The sequence below is a fragment of the Rhineura floridana genome, chromosome 12 (assembly GCF_030035675.1).
Source record: "Rhineura floridana isolate rRhiFlo1 chromosome 12, rRhiFlo1.hap2, whole genome shotgun sequence".
Classification (NCBI taxonomy): domain Eukaryota; kingdom Metazoa; phylum Chordata; class Lepidosauria; order Squamata; family Rhineuridae; genus Rhineura; species Rhineura floridana.
Genome location: NC_084491.1, coordinates 38,038,037 through 38,062,875, shown reverse-complemented (window position 1 = coordinate 38,062,875; position 24,839 = coordinate 38,038,037). Strand labels below are relative to the sequence as shown.

General features: G+C 44.2%; 1 long non-coding RNA gene across 1 annotated transcript; it reads right to left on the bottom strand.

Moving 5' to 3' along the window:
* Positions 1-2,436: 2,436 nt before the first annotated feature.
* On the bottom strand, positions 2,437-12,459 carry LOC133368487 (uncharacterized). Its single transcript, XR_009758656.1, has 3 exons — positions 12,393-12,459; positions 8,412-8,598; positions 2,437-2,655 (listed from the first exon to the last, which is right to left on the bottom strand). It is a non-coding gene; the product is annotated as an uncharacterized LOC133368487 (long non-coding RNA).
* Positions 12,460-24,839: the final 12,380 nt, after the last annotated feature.

Genomic DNA, 24,839 nt, shown 5'->3' with positions numbered 1-24,839 from the left:
AAAATCAGGCCAAAAGTCCCATCAAGTCCAACACCCTAATTCCCACAGATGTCTCCAGGAATTCCAAAGCCAAGGCTTGAAGCCAATAGCCCTCCCGTATCAAAAATGGTATTCAGAGTACACTGCCTTTGAACGTGGAGGTTCCATTTAGCCAGGCATGAGGAAACTGTGTCCCTCCAGATCTTGCTAGACTAAAATTCCCATCATTCCTGGCCATCAACATCTGAAGAGCCACAGCCTCCCCCATCCTTGCATTTTAGCTATCACAGCTAATGCTACCAAGTTAACAGCTCTCTCCTCTATGAATGTGCCTAATTCCCTTATAAGAACACAAGACCAGCTCTCATTGAAGAGACAATCCTTGGCCTCATCAAATTGCAATTCCCGGGATTTTCTGAGGAAACCTCAACAGTAAATAGTATAAGTCTGTAGTGCAGAGGTAGGCCCTCCAGATGTTGCTTTATTTATTTATTTTAGTACTTATTATTTGATTTATATCCCGCCCTTCCTCCCAGCAGGAGCCCACGGCAGCAAGTTCCTACCATCTACAGCGGGACCTATCATCTACAGTGGGAGTTGCAGTTCAGCAACATCTGGAGAGCCAAAGGTTTCCTATACCTGCTGTTGTGCAATACCCCCACAAGGTCTTCAAGCCCAGTCCTCACTCACCTCAGAAACACTACAGGTTTGCTTGCTTTGCTATGGAAGCCTTGCCTGCCTCTGTTGTTCTGTCCTTGTATCTACCCAGCTTGCACCTCCAGGCCCTTGCTCAAAAAGGGGCGAGATGCTGCCATTTTCCTATCCTCAGCCATCAACCCTTGTGGGTCACAAGACTTCATTTTTAAGTTCAGCCCCAGTAGCTGTGGGGGGGAAAGTTTGCTGAAGCATCTGCAGAGTGTCTGTCCCTTTCCACAGAGTAATCAAAGCCAGTCCCCTATATATATAAACTGGTATTTATAAACTGGTATATATAAACTGGTATTTGCAGCAGTGCTAGAGGGAACTATTTAATCCTTTCCCCATTGCCATTTTTGTGCCAGCGTGGTTTACTGGATAGAGTGTTGGATAGGAATCTGGGAGGCCAGGGTTCAAATCCCCACTCAGCCATGAAGCTCACTGGGTGTGTGTCAGCCTAACCTACCTCACAGGGTTGTTGTGAGGGTAAAATTGGGAGGGGAAGAACCATGTTTGTATGCTACATTGAGCTCCTTGGAGGAAAAGTGGGATATAAATGTAATAATAAATTAATAAAATAAAATTTTCAGATCTACAACATACCACCACCACTGCCCCAAACCCCCTGCCTTTAGTCCATTGGGGTGGGGGAGTGAGAATGGAATAAAACAGGAGCCTGTCCTTTTATCTCCAATGGGTTTTCATAGCAACTTGGATGGGTGGGCTGGCTTTAGATAATGGTACGGGGAATTGACTACATTCCCTTTCCCCAAGGGCCACTGTGGCAGCTGTGATGTTGTTGTTTTTAAAAAGTAGGGCAACCCAATCACCCCTGGTACACAACCCAAAATCTAAAGTGAGAGATTTTGTCAGAACACTGTTGTGGCATCATAACTGTGTAGGCCCATCAGGCAAAGCTTGGGGGTGGGCGCCTCAAGGAGGAATGGGAGAATCGGTCCATTTCGGATTGTCTCCATCTCTCATTTTTTCCAATCTTAAGTTCAGTTCTCCAACATTTCCAAATCAGTTTGCAATTTTATTTTAAAAAAAGGTCCTCATGAAAATTAATCAACATTTTTCTGAAATTTCTCCTAATACACACATTTTATATGCAATTTCCCCAAATGTATACAATTTTTTCAAAGCAGTTTGTTCCTAATATAATGCATTTTTAATGTTATCTTCACTAAGCGATGCATTCATATGCACATTTTACCCTAGTATATGCATTTTTGTATACATTACTCGGCTAGAAGACTGAATTAGGGAAAAATTCAGAGAGCCATGAATTTCAAAGGATGGCTGTGGCTCAGATCACATATTATTTCAGAAAGTGCAAATTAGGTTCACCTTTAAATGTGAAATGAATTGAATTTCTCCCCCATCCCTAGTTCCAAGACATGGTTCCTGCTATCTAAATTCTGGGTGCTTTCCCTTTAAGGAGTTAGCCTCCTTGTCTATGTACATGTACACACACACACGCACACACACCAGCACCCCAAGAGATCCCAAGGCCCTACAAATTAAAGTTCACCGCACATAACATGATCAGTACAGTAAGGACGACTTTCAGTAGGAACTCTGGCTATAATAGGAGAGACGGCAATGAACTCCTCACTTCAGACCCCTTTTTTAACTCTACAGGAATTCAGGCGTTGGCAGGCAGAGCAGAGTCTAAGTAGTGACACACACTGTTTCCATTCTCATTACCCTGACGGGCACGAACATTCATTTCTCTATTTGTCTCTGGCTGGCACTCACCGCTTGCGTTTGGAAGGGGATTCTGTGGTTGCGTTGCTGTGAAGTGATCATGGCTGATGACTCAGGCTGCAGAAGACACATTTGCAAAATCAAACCCATTGGTGGAGACTGGCGAAGGTGTATGTGTGTGTGTTTGGGAAGGGGGCCTTCTTCCTTGGCAAAAGGGGTGGAGTGAGGGGAGGGTGATGAGGCGCTGGTCCCTCTTGTCTGATTCATTTCCTGAAGGAATAAATGCCATACAGAGCAAGCAAGTGATTAATACAAAATCCATGCCTGACACATACTGGAAGAACGACGCAAGTGATTTTTTTTAAAAAAAATCCAGCATGCAATTAGCCGCTTAGAAAAACAACCGGTTGCCAGAAAATATAGGGCTTGTTTTAAAGCCAAGGGAGCTTCTCTTTTCCCCCTCTTTCTTTTTATGACCCAAGGAATGATTAAAGGGAGCAGTAGATTAAGAAGCAAATCAAGGAGAATTATAAAAAGGTCCTAAACCAGCATCTGCTGAAGGGGAAAAAGACCCCCCCCCAGATTCACTGGAACCCATCAGGAATGCAAGACGTATTGTTAAATACCATTTCCAAAGGGTTCAAATGGGATTAGCTGGCATGGAAAGAGTGGGCTCCCTGAAACTCAGGGCACTTTGGGGTATACAGTAGCTTTCTGAGAGATATGAGGCAGGAAAGAGCCAAGGCACATTGGCAGCATGTGTGCTTTGCCTGCAGAGAGTTCCAGGGTCAGTCCCTGGCATCACCAGTTAAACAGACCTCAGATAGGAGGACGGGGGGGGACGACTTTCCCTAGGGATGGGCAGATTGGGCTAAATTCAGCCTGTCTCATTTTTGCAGATACAAAGAGTGTTCTGCCCCATTTTTGCGTTCGTGTGCAGATTAAACAAAATATCCACATGAAATTCTCTAAAAAGAAGTTGCTTACATTGGTGAGATGTTTGTGTATTAATTACAAGATCTAGCTTACCAGTTGCTGGAAACCCCGCAGGAGGGGAAAGTGCTGTTTGCACTCGGGTCCTGTCTGTGGATTTCCCATGGGCTACTGGTTGGGCACTGTGAGAACAGGATGTGGGAGTGGAGGGGCCACATAAGTTCTCAGGGGTGGGGCGCCTCAGATCTGGGGCCACCTACGCCCCTCCAGGCTACTCTGCTGGGCCTTGGGATCCTCCCCAGACTGCATACTCTCTTTCGAGGTCACATCCCTCATCAGCCCTACTTCATACCCCCCTTCAGTGTTTTTTCTGGGTGGAATATCCCCTTGAAGTGCCTGAACGGAGGATGCAGAAGGGTGTGTGATTGGGTGTAGATTACACTAGTTGCTCCACCCATTCTTTGCCTCTGTTCCCACCCACAACTGGAATGTAACCCCCAGAAGATTGACCAGATGGGAATGCATCCCTCAGGATGAAAAAGGTGCTGCCCTGATCTAGTTGCTTGGAGTGGGTTAAAATGGGAACAGAAATTATTCTTTGATTTATATCCCGCCCTTCCTCCCAGCAGGAGCCCAGGGCAGCAAACAAAAGCACCAAAAACACTCTAAGACATCATTTTTAAAAAGCTATATGCTAAAATGTGCTATAAGCAAAAAGATATGATGATGTACTGCTCTCACAGGGTGCTGAATAGGTGAAAAAAGATGGCGGCACCCATTGCTACATTTGGCCGGAGTGTGAGTTTGGAAATGGGCTGTGTCCTGATCCATGCCTTGACTGAGAAGCTGCCAATCAGGAGAGTTTACTCCAGAATGTGGAACCTATCCCACTCTGAATTCTTCAAGCACCCCTTCATCTCTCCACATTTCCTTATCAGTATGTGATTTTTAAAAAAAGTTCTCATGAACACTCATCAGTTTTGTAGTGCTGATTTCTGCTAATATACATGTGTGTGTGCAATTCTGTCTCATACACACGTTTTTGCAAAGCCATTTCCCCTAATATAATGCATTTTTTTATGAATACTGTATGTTTGCACATAGTACTTGGCTGAAGAACTGCACTGCAAAATTCAGAGAAGTGCGAATTTTGAAGGATGGCTGGGTTTCGGTCCATGTACTGTTTTGGAGAGTGCAACTTAAGCATGTGCATCTTTAAATGCAAACCAAATCATATTTCTCCTCCATCCTCTGTGGAAGAACATTCAGAAGGAACCTTTACTGCTCGATAACAAAGGGCGAAAGTCATATCAGATGCAACAGAAATTATCAAGAGTATCAAGCAACAGTTGTGCTAAAGCTGGCCTCTGTCTCCCAGGCACTCTTCATACTTTGCAGCACTGGAATTCTACCAGGAGGGTTGAGCCAGCCAGACCACTGATCTGTCTCATTCCACTACCTGCCCCCAAATTGGGATATGGCACCTGGTCTGCTTCAGCCTAGCAACGGCTCTCAAAGCAAGCTTTCAAGAGCATTTTCTAACTGCTCCATCTCTGGCACGGATGACAGCAGCCCTATTGTTCAGCCCAGGTAAAATGACCTGCTGGCTCAATGACTTCGAGAGAATGACTGGCTTTGACATAACTCCTGGGGAAAAAAAGGTATCACGAGGGCTGTATCAGTCCTTACTGTGCTACTAAGGCAAAGCTGGTGACCCCAGCAAAGCTTGCTGATGGAACCCTCTCACAGTGGCCAACATCTCACAGAGGTAACAGACCTCTGTCCGGGGTGTACCACTTCAGACTGCAGGTGGAGCCTCATGTGGCTGAATGTTCCTCCATTCAAAAATAATAACAACAATCCCTGCACATGGAAAAATAGCAAGGCATGGAGAGAGCGAAGCTGGAAGGATAATAGGGGAAAGGCCATAATTCAGTGGCAGAGCACCAGCTTTGCATTCAGGAGGCCCCAGGCTCAGTCCCTGGCATCTCCAGATAGGGCTGGGAAGATTCCTGCCTGAAACCCTGGACAGCCACTGCCAGTCAGTGTAGACAATACTGAGCTAGATTAATCAAAGCTTAATCTGATTTGGCATGACTTTATGTCACTTCATATATTTATTATGTTTAGATACCATCTTTCTCTCCCGGGGGCTCAAGATGGTGTACATGATTCTCTCCTTCCCATTTTATCCTCACAACAACCCTGTGAGTTAGGTTAGGCTGAGAGACAATGACTGGCCAAAGGTCACCCAGTGAGCTTTTTTGGCTCACTGATGCTCTAATTTTGGGAAGAGCTGTAGCCTAATAGTACCGTGTGTGGTTCGGGGTTTATTTGAAGCTATTTTTCCAACTGCACAAGCAGCCAACGTACTGCCTGCCCCCAAACTATTCAAGTAATTAGTCCCATAAAATACCTGTAGGAGGGCTTTTCTTTCTTTCTTTTTTGGTGACACTGTTCACCAGTACAGTGATTAGGTTCTTATTAAATCCCATATGGTCACCTGCACAAAAACTTATTTCACATTGGACAATTTTTTTTGACACTACACAAAATGTGTCTAGCTGCACATTAGAATAAACCTTGGCATGGTTCAATCCCCAGCATCTCTAGACAGGACTAGGAAAGACTCCTTTCTGAAAACCATGGAAAACCAATGCTAGCCAGCGTAGAAAATACTAAGGGAGATGGTCAAAAGTAGCTTCCTGTGTAGCCCTTATCCTCAACATCTTGTTTTCTGCATGGAATGTCTTGCTGTGGAGGCTCATTCACAATGGAATTCTATACATGTCTACTCAGAAGGGAGCCATGCTGAGTTCAGTGCAACAAGCAGGGCTAGGGAAGAAATCTGATTCAGTTCACGTTTAAAGGTGACCCCACCTAGTTCGCACTTTCTGAAACAATCTGTGAACTGAACATGGCACTTGCTTAAAACATTTCTGTTTAGGAAAGACTATCCAGACCCACAGACATTGATACGTATTCATCTCTCTTTAGTTTACTGCTGATTTTAATAATCTTTTAAATTATTGCAGTTAACTGCTTTTAATTTTTTAATACTTCTTGTAAACCGCTTAGAAGTTTTGTTACAACCAAGTAGTATCTAAATTTCATTAAATAAAAAATAAATACAGTCATCCTTCAAAACTCACACTTCTCTGAATTTTGCAATGCAGTTCTCCAACCAAGGAATGTGTACCAAAATGCATACACCAGGGTAAAGTGTGCATAAAAATGCATTTATTGGTGAAACTAGCATACAAATATGCATTTTATTAGGGAAAATTGCTTTGTAAAAATGTATGTAAGGCAAAATTGCATGCAAAATGTGCATATTAGGAGAAATTCTCTGATGAATTTTCCGGAGGAGTTTAAAAAATTGCAAACTGATATGGAACTGGAGTTAAGATTCAAAAAATAAGAAATGGAGAGAAACTGAAATTGACAGATTCACCCATCCCTGCTTTCAGCCTCAATCATGTGTAGGGCTAACCCTTCTCTTCACCCACCCACATTTTCCAAATGTAAAATGGCCCTCTCAAGCTTCTGTTTTCCCTATTAGGAAAAATATACTTTGTACCTAAATCCTTTCCCAGGAGGGTGAAGAGCAGCTTGAAAGAGGAATGGAGCTTGATTTCCATTGGGAAGACAGTACAGGAATAAAGGATTAACTCCCCCCCCCAAGCCATGATTCTAATGTAATACCACTCCCTAACCCCCAGTGGATGTTTTCTGGAGAAATGTAAGGAGAGGAGAGAACTATGGAATCATAGAATAGAACAGTAGAGTTGGAAGGGACCTATAAAGCCATCAAGTCCAATCTCCTACTCAATGCAGGAAATGAGGTCTCTCTCTCAAATTGCAGTAGCAGCTGGTGCCTCCATGTCAGTGGGGCAGTGGAATCCACTCCAGGTTTTTAGCCCAAACTTTCAAGCTCCTTGAAAGTTTGGACTAAAATCTGGAGCAAATTTCATGGAGCCAGATTTCATGGGGCCCCACTGAAAATTTGTATCTTTAAAATTATGTCTCTTATGCACTATCCAGGACACAGGGATGGCAGGCTGAAAGAAACACTCTAATGCCTTATAATAAATAGGTGGTTGGGCATCATTTTGTTATTGGACAGCTGCTTTGGCCTGTTTGTGATTAAAGCCATTGGAATCTAGCCTGACCTTAGAAGCAAATTCTTGCCTTATTGCCCACAAAGCTGGCCACAGAAGCAAATGCAAAATTGTTTCTTACCAGGGTTGGATGAATTTACCAAGTTAATTTTATGAAATAGCTAAGAGCCTGTCAGTAAAAGGAGTTGGGTTTTTTGTTCTGCCAGAGTCCCCTCCTTAGTAATTCATCTCTTCACTCTTAGATCCTGCTTTCTGACCTCTCTGACCTTCCTCTTGATGCCATTGGTTGACCTTCTGTGACATCACAGTGTTTGTCAGGAGGATGCCGTGCACCCTCTGGCTGCCATTAGCTTAGCTGCTCTCAAGTCACAGAAGGACAATGCAGCCTGAAGTTTCACAGCTCACTGTTCCCTACTCCTCCCAGGAGAACTCAAGAGTCTTGAGTCCCAAGATCCGTGAACAATTTTTGTTAAGTGTAATCATATCATTTAGCTGTAGGTGTGTTAGTTCATTCCTTGCATTTACAGAACAATCAAGTTAATTCTGAGCTTATAGATCAAAACAAGCAAATGGCCTTTACAACATATGGTTGGGGGTGAAAGCTTTTCAGACTGATGGCTGCACTCCCATCTGGGGCCACATGCTAGTGGCAGGCAGGGCCAGTGGGTGAAGCAATGAATATATATATATATATGCCTTTGTACAGTAGGTCAGTTTCTACACATACACCTCTTTATCCCTCATCTGGAAAACCAAGAGCACAATCAGAATTCAAGGACATATTTCAGCCAGCTAGCCAAGAGGGTATGAAGTAGGGTTGGTGAGGGGCGTGGCCTGGGGAGAGGGGGTGTGTCCTGGGGAAGGGCAGATAAAGAGTTATGGAGGCTGCATTTAGCTGCCAGGCTTAATATATGGCATGCAATGGACACTTTATGCATCTGTTGTGTAACCCATTGGGGTCTAGGCACATACCTTCCTTCCTGTCTTTCCTGTGAACCAGCAGAGACTTGGCAAAATAGGAGGTTAAAGAAGCTGATTGGGGTTCTCTCAATAGCCTGGGTATGACACAGAAACAGATTTCTTTCTTGGGAACATCTTGTCCATGTCTGTATTTTTTGTCCCGTGTCTCCATTTGCATTTCAAAAGTTCATTGCTTGCACTGTGAAAAAACAACAAGAAGCAATGGAATCCTGAGCATGTGTTAGATATACCAAGAAGTCAGTCGGATCAGAATGTGAAACTTGCAACCTTGCAATTCTTAAGTGAAATACATTGCTACCAAAGAAACAAAATTCATGGGGGGGGGGAATCAGCAAAACTCCACAGGGGTGGCTGTGAAAGAGTGATAACATTCCCTCATTCATAGTGACGGCAGGAAGTATCGTCCTCGTTCTGATTCTGCTCAATTATGTCATTGCATAGCCAAATCCAATAGACTACATGGTGCAGGGACATCATCTTACTGGTTAGATGAGCCCTGATTGGCTGGATAAAATAGCCAGCAAGATAAAGGACCCTTTTTATATATCCATATCTATTTATCTACATTGCCAAAGCAGCTACTGAGAGGGGCGGTGAACAGAAGCAAAATGGTGCAGACATGGTGGTGGTGGGCCTTCCAGGCAAACATGCTTTTTTGGGGGGGGATTACATTGAAAATCTTTGCCCATGAAAATACAGCTCAGCCCTTGTTGCTACAGATATTCAGCAGGAGTAAAAAGAGGCAAGCGTGCTGCAATATTGGCTAACCACAGCACTAGAGGAGGGATGAGTCTGTGGGAAATTCAGATTCAAATTCCGACTCAGCCATTAAACTTTCTGGATAGCCAATGGTCAAGCACTGTCCTTGGAATAGCCTACCTCACAGAGTTGTTATGAGGAGAAATGAAACTAGAAGTATACCTTGTAAACAAAAATGTGCTATAAAAACAATGATAATAAGAAAAATCTTGAAAACAGTTGATCAAGCCAAGAATGTGCTCATGAAAAACCTTGCCAGATCTCAGGATCTGACCTAGAAAGTTCACATTGACATTGTTTTTACCCATAATACAAATCTGCAGGTTAATGTTTAATCAAAAGGCATCTAAGAGGTCAAAGAAATGTTGCTTAACATTCCCAGTCTTACAAAAAAAAAAAGGTGGTGGTGTTCTGAGTTGTTTTAAATAAATGGAAACAAATGAGACTTTAATAACTTACCTAAAAGCCAGTGCTATATTAGGATCATGTTGACTCAATGGAACACCACTTACACATTCAGATGGAAGAACACTACTGCCCTTGACCCATTGGCATTTGCCACATGCAACTTAAGTGTTTATTGAGGGCCTACAATTGAAGCCATATCACTCAGACTGACCTTCTTTTACTTGCAAGAGCTTACAGGGGACCACAAGTGGGGATAACCTTATTAGTTTAAAAATGAAGGCAAAATCCCCCAACTAGGGGATGTCCTAGCAACCACATTCTCTCTCCAATTGTCAACAGCTGCATTTGTGACTTGCAAAGAGGGCCAACTTTCATTTGATCTAAGGACATTGGGGCTTGCTTTTCTACTCTTTCCACTCTTGCTACCAAATATTGACACGTCCATTCATCTGTGTTGTGACATTTCCTTTGCTCATTATAATCTTCTTCGCAAATAACGGTGGCTAATCCATCCTATACACACACAGACACACATGTGTTTCCGTGCATTTCTAGTAATTCCCTGCCCTACAGAGGGGTCAGCCCAACGTCTATTGGCACAACCTAAATCCCCCACTTCACTCTGCAAAATACGACAGCTCAAGTGTTCCACAGGCCACCACCAGGGCCCTTTGAATCAGACCTGAATCACACCCTGAATAAAGCTCTTCCTAAGATGCAATTTAGAAACTTGCAAGACCTAGAGAATAATCTTGAGGGTCCACAGTGCACTTCACTGTTCAAGCTAAGCTGGTCTCAGTGTGGACATTGTCTGGATGGGGGGGGATGTTTGAGAACTCCAAGGAAACTACTCTGAGATTCTTGATGAATAGGATGCAAGTTACCAAATAAACAAACCAGAGAATGTGCCTAAAACTGTGCCTCCTACTCATATGTATTTGTGGCCATTGTGATGGTTTGACTGTTAGGTGAGTATGTGGTCTTACATTCAAAGGCCTTTGCAGGCATGAAGGACATCTGTCTATATTTATCAGGGGCAGTCAGCAGATCTTGCCCAACATTGTCCCCATTTTTGCCTTTGGAGAGATGCCTTGTTAAAACTGTGAGTTGCTAGAGTTGTCATTCATCAGGGTGTAGACATCAAAAGTTTCTAGAAACTGAACATCTCAGGAGTGAGTGTGTGTGGGTGTACGATTCCACTGCCACATTGACATGGAGCCACCAACTGCCACTGGTTGTACCCTTTGTTTTTCTTAGGCTCCATCAAATTTGGGGAAGGGCCATAGCTCAGTGATGGAGCACATCCTTTGTCTACAAAAGGTCCCAAGTTCAGTCCCTGCTATCTCAAGGTAGGGATGGATGAATCTGACCATTTTGGTTTCTCTCGGTTTCTCATTTTTCCATTCTTAAGTTCAGTCCACCAAATTTCCACATCAGTTTGCATTTTTTTTTAAAAAAGAAGTCCTCACACATTTTAATTAGCATTACAGTGTACATTTGTCCTAATACACATGCTTTTGAAGGGAGTTTCCCCTGATATAATGCATTATAATGCACATGTTTTCATGAATATATGGATTTCTATTCACTCTTTTCCCTGATATACTCATTTTCATTGGCATTTTTGGAGGGAGTTGCAGAACTGCCTCTCAAAATTGGTGGTGTAGTTGTTAGAGTGTTGGACTATGACCTGGGAGACCAGGGTTCGAATCCCCACACAGTCATGAAGCTCACTGGGTGACCTTGAGCCAGTCTCTGCCTCTCAGCTGCAGAGGAAGGCAATGGTGAACCTCCTCTGAATACTGCTTACCATGAAAACCCTATTCATAGGGTCGCCGTAAGTCGGGATCGATTTGAAGGCAGTTCATGAATGAATTTTGAAGGATCTCCGCATTTCAGTTTGTGTATTATTTTGGAAAGAGTAAATTAGATAGGTTCGTGTTAAAATGTGAAGCAAATTTCTCCTCCATCCCTTTCTCCAGACAAGGATGGGGAAAACTGTCTGAAACCTTGAATTCAATGTAGAAATACTGAGTTCAATTGATCAGTGTTCTTACTCAGTTTAAGGCAGCCTCTTAAGACCCTCAACTGCAAGGATGTCTGTCAAAGAAGCTGAAAACTTGCAGTGGCTTTCATGGATGTCAAAAGTGCAAGAATCAGAATGAATGTCAACTTGTGCAAACATTTAGCACACCCGTAACAATGGCAGTGTTTGTTCTTTGACACTTGTAATAACCAACTTAGTTGTTAGCAGTCAACCATGAACACTCCCCATTCACCACTATGCAATGCACAGACAGACTTTCCAAAGGTAGCAACAGACAGGAACACAGGAAGTTGCCTTTGACCAAGTCAGACTATTGGTCCATCATGCTCAATATTGTCTACACTGACTGGTAGCAGCTGTCCAGGGTTTCAGGCTAGGGATGTTCCCAACCCTATCTGGAGATGGCGGGGATTGAACCTGGGACCTTCTGCATGCAAAGGGATGGATGCTCTACCACTGAGCTACGACGACCACACAAAATTCATTGCAATCTTAAATACACCTGTACTGACATTTCACTGAGTTTGCATTTGGGCCCAAATCCAGAGCTTCTGAAGAAAAAAAAAGGAGATCTTATGAGAAGGTGCTAGAAAGGTATCTTTATATGAAATACCAAGTCCAAAAAACATCTGAAACATTCTATGTTTGGGGGAGAATTCTAGGGAAAAGAACTTTTTCTTCTGCCAACTTTCTGAAATCTTTACTAAACCACTAGATGCTTCTGAATGTTTGGTACACATTTCACATTGCATAAATACCTTTGAGATGACTCTTCCTTTTTTGTTCTAGAGTAGCACAGCCCTCTTCATATTTCCTGAATTCAAACCCTGCATTTGTGACACAACAGCATTTTATTTGCATATCGCATTTCAAAGCATTGTTCAAATCTCGAGCATCCGAAATCCAGGACTTCGCAGATTTCCAATCCATAACTATGCTGTAGGGTATAATTTGAAATAGGCGTGGTGATGACTTGTTACATGGCCAGGCAAGACATTTGGGGCTGGGTGGGGAGGAGCGAGAAAAGAAACTGAATCAAAAATTGTTAACATTTTACTCCAAGTTTCTACGCATAGGTGTGGTTGTGTATCCCTCCAGTGCCACAGAGGATGCAGGTCAGTGCCATTACACTGCCACCTAGTGGTGAGAGTGGGAAAAGGAAAGGAGGAAGCATCTTGATAAAGATGGATGACTAGCAAGAATTGCCTGCAACATTAAGATGGAAAGAGTTAACATTTCAGAAAAAGGAGCATTTATGGCCAATATTTCTCTGCTTTTTAATCTGGGAGATAAGAAATGGGATCCTATGCAAATCTGCTGAGAATGGATTGATCATTTACATGCTTTGTAAGTTCAATGAGATTTACTCCCCTGCAATCATGCTTAGGAAAGGTGAAACTGATCATGGGGGAGGAGGATAGGAGAAACTGATCATGGGGGAGGAGGATAGGTGAAACTGATCATGGGGGAGGAGGATAGAGGGTGGGGTGGGAGGGAGGTGATATGAGGGAAGAGGAGGAGGGCAAGTTTGATCATTTGCATGCTTATTGAGTTCAATGGGATTTACTCCTGTGCAATCATGCTTAGGAAAGGTGAAACTGACTATGGGAGGATGAGGATGAGGGGGAAAGGAGAGGTGGGGAAGGGAGGCAAAAGGGGGATTGGGAGGGAGAGGAAGGGAGGTGATATGAGAGGGGAGGAGGAGGGCAGGTCTGATCATTGGCACGCTTATTGAGTTCAATGGGATTTACTCCTGTACAATCATGCTTAGGAAAGGTGAAACTGACCACAGGGGCAGAGGATAAGGGGCAGCAAGGGAGAACTGCAGTGGAGATGGGATGGGGGAGTAGGAAGGAAAGGAGAAGGGAATGAGGAAGGGAGGGGATAAGAGGGAGGAGGAGGGAGAGGGCAGGTTGGATCATTTGCATACCCATTGAGTTCAATGGGATTTACTCCTGTGCAATCATGCTTAGGATATGTGAAATTGATGTGGGGATGGTGTGGGGAGGGCCAGGGGAAGGGGAGGGGAGGAAGGGTAATGGTGGGGAAGGGTGGAAGGGAGAGGGAGTAGGGGTAGGGAGGAGGAGATTGGGAGAGTGGGTGGGTACTGGGCAGAGGGGAAGCCCCTTTTCTTTCCAAAAGGAAAACATTGTGAATATCATTGTTTTTCAGCATTTTCCCCACCTTTTTATTCAGCAGCAGGCACATGTAGTCTCCCACTGAAATGTAAGCCAAAGCTGACCTTGCCCACATCCACACCAGACATTCATTCTTCTTTAAACAATCATTGCTTCCTGGGAATTCTGGGAAGTGTGGTTTGTGAAGGGTGCTGAGAGTTATTTAGGAGATAATTATTCCCCTCACAGAGCAAGACTCATCCAGCCTGACAAAGCACACACTTGTATTCTTCCAGTGGGGAAAAAGTCTTAAATGTAAAACTAATTCCCACCCAGCCGTTGGGTCAAAGTGCACAGGCTTGAGAGAGCCATGGCTGGGAGAAGTAACCAATGATTGTGACCAGTCACAAGGAAGCAGTGCAGGGCAGAAGAAAAAAAGAAGGAACAATCTGGTGAGCTCTTACATTTTCGCAACTGCACCCCCTCCTTTCCTGACTTTCAACCGAGGCCGGAAATAGCAACGTTTCCTGAGAAAATTTGTTCCCAGGGGAATTCCAGGTTGGTCTGAAACACAGCGGCACTACCGTCAGAAAGCTGGCTGAGTTCTTTGAGCCAGAGAACTTTTCATTCCCATTGTAAAATCTTGCACAATTTCATGTCTTGCAACAATGGGCAAACAAGGCTGAAAAGGAGAGAAGGACAGGTGGGTATGGCCCAGACCCAGGCCCACCCTCAGACTGTGAGGTAACTTTTGCAAATCACCCAGTGGTGTAGCTTCCATAGAATAAGTTACAGAGAGGCCCAAAGCAATGCCATATGAGTCTACTGGCATCCAGGAATTCCCTGCCTTCATCTGAAATTCTTTGCACCCTCCTCTTCCGTCCCAGGCCCCAACTGCACTATACAATTACAGCAGTATCATACCACTTTAAACAGTCATGTTTCCCTCCCACACACACACAAAGAACTGGGAACTGCAGTTTGTTAAGGGTTCTGAGAGTGGCTAAGAGATCCCTGTTACCTTCACAGAGCTACAATTCACAAAGTTCCCTGGAAAGAGGGATTGATCATTACACCACTCCGGGAAGTGTAGCTCTGTGAGGGGAATAGGGGTCTCCTTACAGCTCTCAACACCCTTAACAAACTAAAGTTCCCAGGATGCTTTGGGGGAAGCCATGACTGTTTAAAGTGGTTATGATACTGCTTTAAATCTATAGCACAGATGGGGCTCCAGAGATCAACTTATTACATGTAGCAATTTACCAAGCCGAAATTCATCTCTGATTGCTTCCAAGCACTGCACAGTCCCATTTTCCACCCCCCCCTCAATGAACAGAATGTTTGGTGATTGAAAACGTTCCATTTTAAATTCTGTTGCTGCTCACAATATTGATTGTAAGTGTGGCTCTTTGTTGTGTGTGTTGTTGTTATTCTTGCTGTTTTTGGTTTGTTAATTTGTGTTTTAATGGTTGGGTCACTGTTGCTTTGATGTTTACCTTTTATTTGTAAACTGCTTTGAGCAACTACTTCATGGAGGGGGGAAAGTGGGATATACCTTTAAAAATAAATACATAAAATAAATAAATGTTATGTTCAGTGAAAAAAGTCACATTCTGCCTGATTATGTAAATAAACTAATATATATCAGTTGAAGTACCTGAACTACTGAATGCATGAGAAGTGACTGAAGATGAACAAACTGTGTTCAGTAAGTTCATTAATGGAGTTGGGCAAAATTTCAATGAGAAAACAAGGAGGATTGTAGCTAAGTTTAAATTAAACAAGTTAAATCTAACAAACTTGTTATGATTAGAGATGTGGGAGAAAATCAATTTCATTCACATTTAAAGGTGAACTTACCTAATTTGCACTTTCCGAAACAATATGCACACTTACATCCACCCATTCACACTATTCTGAATTTTTGCAATGCGGTTCTCCAGACAAGTAATGTGTGAAAAAATGCATATACTAGGGCAAAGTCTGTAGAATGATGCCTATATTAATGAAAACAACATAAATAAATGCAGTATATTGCTGCTCTGGGCTCCTTTGGAAGGGCAAGATATAAATTTAAATATGTAGGAAAATTGCTTTGCAAATATGTGTCTATTAGGGAAAGTTGCATGTGAAAATGTGGATATTATGAGAAATTCACAGGAAAATGTTAATGAATTTTCATGAGGAGTATTTTTTTTAAATAAATAAATCACAAACTGATGCAGAACTGTAGATAACAGAAGTTAAGAAAACAAGAAACAAGATGCGAGAAGAAACCAAAATTGACAGATTTGCCCGTCCCTACTTAGTTACAAAAGTATTTATAAACCGCCTTCTTGAAAAACATGAAGGCGGTCAACAGCAACATAAAACAATTAAAAACCATACAAAAAACCATTAAAATGACTGGCTACTTTAAGAAAAAAATAAATACCTGCATAACCCTGTCGGCACAAAAAAGTCTTCAAGAGACGCCTGAAAGTCAAAAGTGAGGGTGTTATGTTTGGGGAACATTTTTCATTTTTCAAACAGTGATGCCAACAGCAGGCTGAGCCCATGTTCATTAAGGGTGAAGGGTTTCATCCCTCTGCTTTCACCTCCCTGAAAATTAAATCCCTCACTTCCCAAAGTTCAATTTCTGGGGGAACACTGGGTGACATGGATGTGAAAGGCTTTCACAGCCATGTGGACTGCAAACCTGTTTTTTAAAAAAATCTTTTAATTACACTGAATTCAGTGGGGCAAGTTAATCACAACTTCTTTAAGTCTGATTGATTTTGATAGCCCTTCAATGTGGCCAACTTTCTTTGGATAAAAGCCAAAGCCTGACACTCAGAAATTCATATTCTGCACCACAAATTAAATTCCATGTGGAATCCATGCATCTATGTTGACAGAAGAAAAATACACCAGGCTATGGGGAAATGTTCATTCAGCCTAACCTCTGAGTCCTCTTCACTGTCCATTTGTCTTTGGGTTGGACCAGACTTTAGCAATTATCAATCATCCTTAGGCAAAAAGGTTCCTTTCGTTTTCTTTGAAGCAGTCAATCCTTTGATTAAAAGGTGAGAGTTAGCGGCTCCAATTATTAACCTGAAAGGTTTACTTAGGCGGATAATGAATAGCGCAAATTTGTTAATTATTGCTATTATTTATAATTGTTTAATGAAGAGGGAGAATAATATCTTAAATGTCAAAGTTCCTTTTTTAATTGCCTCAGATGAGGCTCAGGAATCATTATGTTGCTCCAAAAAATTGTACTGAAATCTAATTTTAAATGCCCTGGGAAATCCTGGAGATATATTTAGAAAATGCACAGCATTTATGTTCATTACTGCGTGGATGGTTCAAAAGACAGAAAAGCTTATCAGGAACGTATTACCAATGAACTTGTTATTATTGTTTTCTTTAACAAAGTCATTACTGAGATTTATTTCGGCAATAGGATACATTAACAGTGACAGATAATACTGGTTAAAGCAGAAGTGAAACCAGCGTGAAAGGGGGTGTTTCATCACACATGGTTGCCAGGCTATCTGTTTTGGAGGTGGCATACTGTTTTACTGAGTCGCCATTGTTTTACATCTTATATAGGCCACTTTGGGAACTGTGCAAGGTAAACATGCTTAACGTACATGCACAGTGGAGGCTGGTCCAACAGGGCAAATGGGGCACCGCCCCTCCAACCTCAGTCTGACCTCAACCAGCCTGCCTCCTTACACAGCCCATGTCAACCTCATTCTTGGTGTTGCCCCTTGTAGACCTCATCAGGGAGAAGGATGGAGACAAAACGAGGATTCTTGGTTCTTTCTGTCATTGGCTCTGACTCCGCCTACTGTTGGGCTCCTTACCTTCTGCCCCACCAGTGGCAGTGAGCACCAGCCGCCACTGTATATGCATGCATTCGTCCATGTAAGTCCATGGGAAATGCATAGAATGTAAGAGAGAGAGAACCTGAACATCCCCTCAAAGCCATGCATGACTCAGTGAAATGATTTGGACACAACCATCATTACTCGCCTGATATGGGCCAGTGCATAAAGTACTTGTTTTGGAGCTGTGTCCACATCCCAGTTCAGCCATGAACTAGCCTTTGGGAAGTTGCGATCTCTATCTCGGCCCCACCCCTGCCTGTAAAACAGAGGAAATACTGACCTACAAGCCTGAATGAGATATGGGCTACCACTAGGCAAGGAGAACTTCTGAATAGATGCTGCAGGTTGAAAATAGCATAAAAGTTGCCCAATGGAGTGGAAGAGGAGTTGGCTGCAGCGTTTTCCATCAATTCCTAGGAACACGGGAAGTTGCCTTATTAGAGATCAGACTATGGTCACATTCACACCATACATTTAAAGCACACAGCTCTCTCCCAAAGAATGCTGGGAACTGTAGTTTGTTAAGGGTGCTGGGAACTGTAGCTCTGTGAGGGGTAAAATACAGTTCCCAAGCTTCTTTGGGGAAAGCCATGTGCTTTAAATGTGTGCTGTGGGTGTGACGCATTTGTCCAGCTTGACCAGTGCTCTCTCCTCTGACTGGTAGCAGCTTTCTACCAGAGGACTTTCCCAACACCTACTACCTGATCCTTTTAACTAGAGATGTCACCAGTGGCAGCTTATGGCTCCATGTCAGTAGGGCAGTGGAATCCGCTCCAGGTTTTAGTCTGAACTTTCAAGGAGTTGTCAAGGAGCTGATCCTATTCCTTGGACAGCACCTTGAAAGTTCAGACTAAAACCTGGAGCGGATTCCACTGCCCCACTGACATGGAGCCACCATTCACCACTGGATGTTAGGGAGTAATCCTGGGACCTTTTGCATGCAAACCATGTGCTCTACCATTGAATTATGGTTCCCTCCACATGTGGTAATGAGCAGGGCCAACACCAGAGGATGGCCAGGTCAGGCCCTGGCCAAGGGCCCCTGCAGGAATGAAGGGCCCCTCCTTAGGGTGGGAGGGTAGCATTCCCATTCTGTGATCCTTTGCAGCGTTGACTCTCAGCCCTACCACAGATTGCAGAGAGGGAGCTCCCAGGCACCACCTATACAGACTGCGCAGGCTTCGATAAGCCAGCACACACACTCCACCTGCCTCTCTGTTGCTGTGAATGCTGTGTGTGCTGTGTGCATGTGTCTGTCATCAACCAAGATGGTGGGGGGGGTATCAGCCCCTTAGGAAAGCCCCAGCCGCCATCTTGGTTGATTGGAGGCACATGCACACAGCACACACAGCATTCACAGCAACAAGAGAGGTAGGTGGGGCGTGTGGATGGGAACCGCAGGCCTGGGACAGGCTGGTTCCCAAGGGACCAGTCATGTCTGCCACCACCCCTGGTAATGAGAAGGGCTGCTAGTGAGGTACAGAGTGGAGGGGGGGATCTTGAGTACAGGACGGGGGGGATGAGCAGGAGAAGCCATAGGGTTGTATTCAGCTAAGTCATACTCAGAGTAGAGCCACTGAAATTACCAAACCTAAGCTAGTCAGGTCTATTAACTTCAGTAGGTCTATTCTGAGTAAGACTAGCATTAATACTGGTGGGGATTTCTGAGTTGTAGTCTGGGAACACTAGATAACATCGCTGGGGTGGAGGGTGGGGAAGGTGGGCCTCTTGCCATTAGATAGAGCTCTAAAGTAAAATTACCCCGACTCTCTGAACAGCAGGTCTGTCCAACTTGTAATCTAGCCAGCAAAATGTATCGCACTAGGAAGCCATGTTCAGCTGCCCATTGGGAGATAAATAAACGTCTGGGCTCTTTTGCTGCTTGCCTGGATCTGCAATCCCACCCCCCAACAAAACAAATCCAGCAAGGGGTCTAGATTGTCAAGCACTTGGCAAGCCACAGTACATGGTCACCTGAGTCCCTTTGGCTTTTCTCAGAAAAAAAGGATCTGCTCCTCTCCTGATACGAGGCATGCCTTTTACACACACCACAAAAAAAGAAAGATCAAGAACAGCCTGCAGTAATCTTCCCATCAGCAGAAGTCAAATAGGCTCCTGAGGAGAATCCGAAAATGGGCATTGTTGCTACGCAGCATCTTCTGTGCTATGCACAGTCTCCTCCCAAAACGCTTTTCCAATGAATTGTTTTAACCATACTTGAGTCTGGCTTTCCTCATTCCTCATTGCGAGTCCATGTCCGCTCCTGTTCTCAGGATCAGGACTCGGTGAACCTAAGTGTAGCATTTCTGTTGGCACAGGTACAGCATCCAGAATACTTTCAGGGCTGGCCAATTAAAACAAGCCAAAAACTGCTGAGCAAAGGGCGTTTGGGCCAAGATCTGCTTACATTCTCTTGTTGGAAAGAACCAGGAGGCCTCTCTCACACACACCAAAACAGAGACTGGACTTCTCTTGCTTTTTAAAGATGGGTTACATCTTACAGCTTTAGACATGCCTCTCTTATGAATGGACGAGAAATTCAATTCCGTTCACATTTAAACTAAATTTGTACTTTGAGACAATTCGAGAACAGAAACACAGCCATTTTTCAAAATTTGAGCTTCCCCAAATTTTGCAATGCAGTTCTCCAGCCACAAAAATATGTATATTAGGAGAAATTTGCACTAAAACACTAAGAAATTTTCATGAGGACTTAAAAAAGAAAAAGCTGCAAGCTTGTGTGGAAATGTGAACTGAATTTAAGACGGAAGAAAATGAGATAAAATGCAACTGACAGTGAACCATCCCTAGCTCCCTCTCCCCCAACAAAATAGCTGAGGTGATTGAACATTCAAGGAAGTTCCAGATTCAAGGAAGAAAATAGCCAGATACTCAAGTTTCAAAAGGTTCTGAGAGATGTTTACCCAAAGCCCTTGCCAGAGTGATGCTTACATCTCATCAGTATTTGGAATAATGATGGTATCAGTCCCAGGAGGCGCCCCTGAAAATCCATGGCCACCCTCCATCTCTCTCTCTCTCTCTCTCTCTCTCTCTCTCTCTCTCTCACACACACACACACACACACACACACACTCTCACTCACTCACTCACTCTTTGTTGACCTTTGAATGAGGTTGGAACACTGGAGGAGGGCATTTTGGACAGTCACTAGACCTGGGTTCAGATCCCAGCTCAGCCACGGAGTGGTGTTGGTTGGGTGAATAAAGGGTTTAAAGGGTTTTTTTCAAATGTTTTTAGGATGTTTTATTTTTTAAATGTTTTAAAGATTTTTTAGATGTGTTTAATAATAATAATAATAATAATAATAATAGCATTCTTCACCCAGTGCTGGCTGGGGATCATTGGGACTGGGGAATGGAAGGCAGAGATGCCAACAATAGGTGGAGCCACAGCCAATGACAGGCAGAGCCAATTCATTCTGGTTTTGCCCTCCATCCTCTTTCCTGTTGAGTTCTGCAAGGGGCACTCTGAGTTTAAGGAGGAGGCAGCTGGAAGCCAGGTCTGGTTGTAAGCAAGAAGGCAGAACACATGGGACGGCAGGCTGAGGCCAGAGGGAGGTTGGTGGGACAGTGCCCCTTTTGCCCTAATGGACCACTCTCTTCACCTCAGCACCACTTCGGTGGCCTTACTAGAAATATTTGCAAATTGAATTATCATTATTATCATCATCCTACCATTCACCAAAGGTCCCAGGGTGCGTTACAACAATTACAAAATACAGCATTAAAAACAATTAAAAACAACCAGGCATCGTGAAAAAGGGTTTCATCAAAACACATTGGGCACTTATTTTTCCATTTTGAGGCTTGGCTCATTCTTATTATATAGCCACAAGAGTGGCTGTATAGTATAGCCAGTGTAGATTTTTTGCATTCCGCAATGTTAAATTGAAAATACCCCCATGCTGTTCTGATGCTTCCCATAAGTTCATTTCAAAACAAAACCTTACAAGGCCAGGCCTCCAAGAGGTCTTCTGTATCTTTAAAAGTTGTGCAGTGGGAAGAGAGAATTCCACCTTGTGGTTTTTCCCATTACAGGGTTGCAAGAACACCTGCACTTGGCTGACTTTCTCTTCTCCTAAAGACACAGGATCAGTCTCAGGCCATGGACCTGGCAACCTAGGAAGTTGCCTCATACTGAGTTAAACCAATATAGCTCAGTAATGTCCACACTGACCAACTGCAGCTCTTCTGCCTGAAACCCTCCCATCCTGGTGATGCCAGAGGATTGAATCTAGGACTTGTTGCATGTAGAGCAGGTACTCCACCAGCTGAGCTACAGCCCCTCAAAGTAAAGTATGATTCCAGTCCTCTTGGTTCACAATAAAGCACTGATTTAAATACGAACAGAGGAATTTGCCTTATATGGAGTCAGACCATTGTTTCATCTCACTCAGGGTTGTCTGCAGTGCCTCACCAGGGTTTCAGGAAAGGATCTCTCCCCCAGCCCTATCTGTTGATGCCAGGAAGCTCTTTCAATTGGACATGTCACCTTGCACATGGAGATGCAACTGGAGCCAGAATTCCCCCAAACCTACATGCATATATTTCATTTACTCCCCCCCCCAAAAAAAACCCTCAGGCCTCATTTGCAAAGCAATAAAAGATAGACACACCGTTTCAGTGCCCACTTGGCAATCCTTTCTTCCCACTGACTTGCCGTCAACATTACAACCATTAGACAAAGCACAGGCTTTATTGGGGCATCTGGGGATGCACTTGGCAGCGAAGATCTTGGCCTCCAGAGGAGCGGAAAGCAGGAAGAAGCTGTCGAACTAGAGCCAAGGCGGCTACTCCTTTGTGTATCGCACTTTCACTGAACTCATACTTTGATTGAGGTGGGTAGATAAACGTTGGGACGATAATCCAGAGATTCCTCCCCATCTCCAGAGAAGAGAAGCCCATTGCCATGACAACACACTTAAAAAGGGGGGCAGGGCACAAATATTACCCTGGCACAGAGAGACGTGCTAAGGGTGGGATGGGGGGGGAGGATCAGATTATCGCCAATTGCCTTGATGTATTATCAAAAGCAACTCCTTTTGACTTGCTCCAGGGCAGAGTTTTGGGTTTACAGCGGCGTAACTGAGACGGGGATATGGTCGATAGCCCTCAAAAAGACAAACTTCAGCCCGGCAGATGGTCTTTGCGTTCCGATTCAGAGGCCAGGCTGTAGGAGCCACATGACTTTCTAAACCTTTGATTACTGACTGATGCATTTGCTTCGGGAGCCACAAAGGTACAAAAACTCAGCATGGGACAACTCTTGTAGTTTCTCATCTTTCTCTTCTGGGCAGTTTTATCCTTTTGACTGTTGGCCAACACCTCCATCCTTGTTAACGTTTGTGTCTCCAGGAAAACACCTGCAGATCTTTGTGTCTGCGTGTGTGAGGGAGAGGGGGTGGGGGAAGGGAACTCTCCATGGGTTGAGACAATGACTCCCTGTTTATTCTTTTGTTACATTTTTAACAAATAGATAGGACAACAGAGCACAGTTTGCCCTGACTGCTGGCCAGTCAGAGACACCAGACAAGAGACACGCAGCAGGTCAAATGTGGCATAACTCCGTGATCAGCTGCTGTGATTTATTACTATTTCCAAGTAGATGGTCCCGCCTGGGGAAGTGCTAAACATCTCCTAGTTCTTTTGTGGTTTCTTTTAAATCCTCTTCTTCTTTTTTCACTGGATATATTTTCTTTCTGAGCACATGATAGCCTATCAGGGACAGGGATGGTATCAAGGGTTGGCATGGCTGGGCATCTGTCAAGGGCCCACACGCCTGCAAGGGGCCCACTGACAACAGCATCCCTTCACTAGCTGTCTACTGGGAGGGAGACGGGCAAGGCAATGGAGATAATGGCATGGTGCAAATGCACTGGTGGAACCAATCCAGTGTCCTGATGGAGCATTTGCACTTCACTGATCTCCCCACCACCTTGCCCTCCTGGTGACCCTCCTAGGAAGCTAGCAAAGCTGCTCCACCCTGCCCAGTAAGCAACTTCTGGATTCACTGAAGGAGGTGTGTGTCTTGCTTCCAAAACCTGGCATGGATCAGGGAGGCTGTAATTTAAACAAGGAGCCTCATGGCCAGTGAGTTACCATGAGAGTCATCCTCTTCAGGCATAGAAAAGAACATCACCCCCTGCAATTGATAGGAAGTAGGAAACTTCTGGATTGGCCAAGCTCCTGGCCTTCTGCCCTTGCATAGATATTGAAAAAACACCTTCTGCCTGCTGCAGTTCAGGCTCCACTTTCAACTCAAGGGCCCAGCACCGATTATGGGCATGTGAGAATAATCAGCTGCTGCAACAAATTCACAGGTTATCAAAGCAGCACAGGCCTCTAGCACTGATGTGTGCATTTCAGCAACTTCCCCAAGAGAAAACAACAAGACAGTATGCAGAATGTTAGCTAAGCCCTAAGGACAAAGGACTGCACCACCTACTGGTTGGAGGTCATTCTGGATCTCAAGGAGAAGCTCATGGAAAGTGCAGCAAGAAGAGCTCCTAATGAGCAACTTGTTGTGAGGGCTGGAGATAAGCCTCCGCTTCCAGTCAGCCTCTATTATGCTCCACCCCCTTTGTGGGAGAATGACAGGGCTCATAAAAGGCCAACCTGCTAGCCTGAGGATGGGCACTTCCCCTTTGCTCCATGGCCTTCAACCTGGCATGTTCCCTGTGTCATTGGAGGTGGCGCAAGAGGCCCTTGGTTCCTCAGGCCCAGAGAAAGGCACTTGTAGAGGTCCTGGCTCTGGCTATAAAGGTCTTGGTGCTGTACAGTCCAGTTCAGCAGACTCCTACCTGCCAGCCTCACGTTCATTGGGGCCCCTGACTCTCACCATCAGGCTCAGAGCCAGGAACCTGGTCTAGGTCTTCAGCCGGTGGCACCATAGCTTCTGACTCAATATCCCGGTCACTACAGGGCCATAACAGAGGAGCTGTTGATATAATTTTTTTTGTTACATTTATACCCCGCCTTTCTTTCACCATGGCACCCAAGGTGGCATACATGTGGTTCCCAGGCGGTCCCATCCAGGCACTGATCAGACTCCGACCTGCTTAGCTTCAGCAAGGTGGTGGCCTCATGTGCCTTCAGACCATAGCCTGGGACCATATAATCACTACACTGCCTTATCCTGAATCAGACCATTGGTTCATGCAGTTCAGAATTGTCTACACAGAATGGTACAAGTG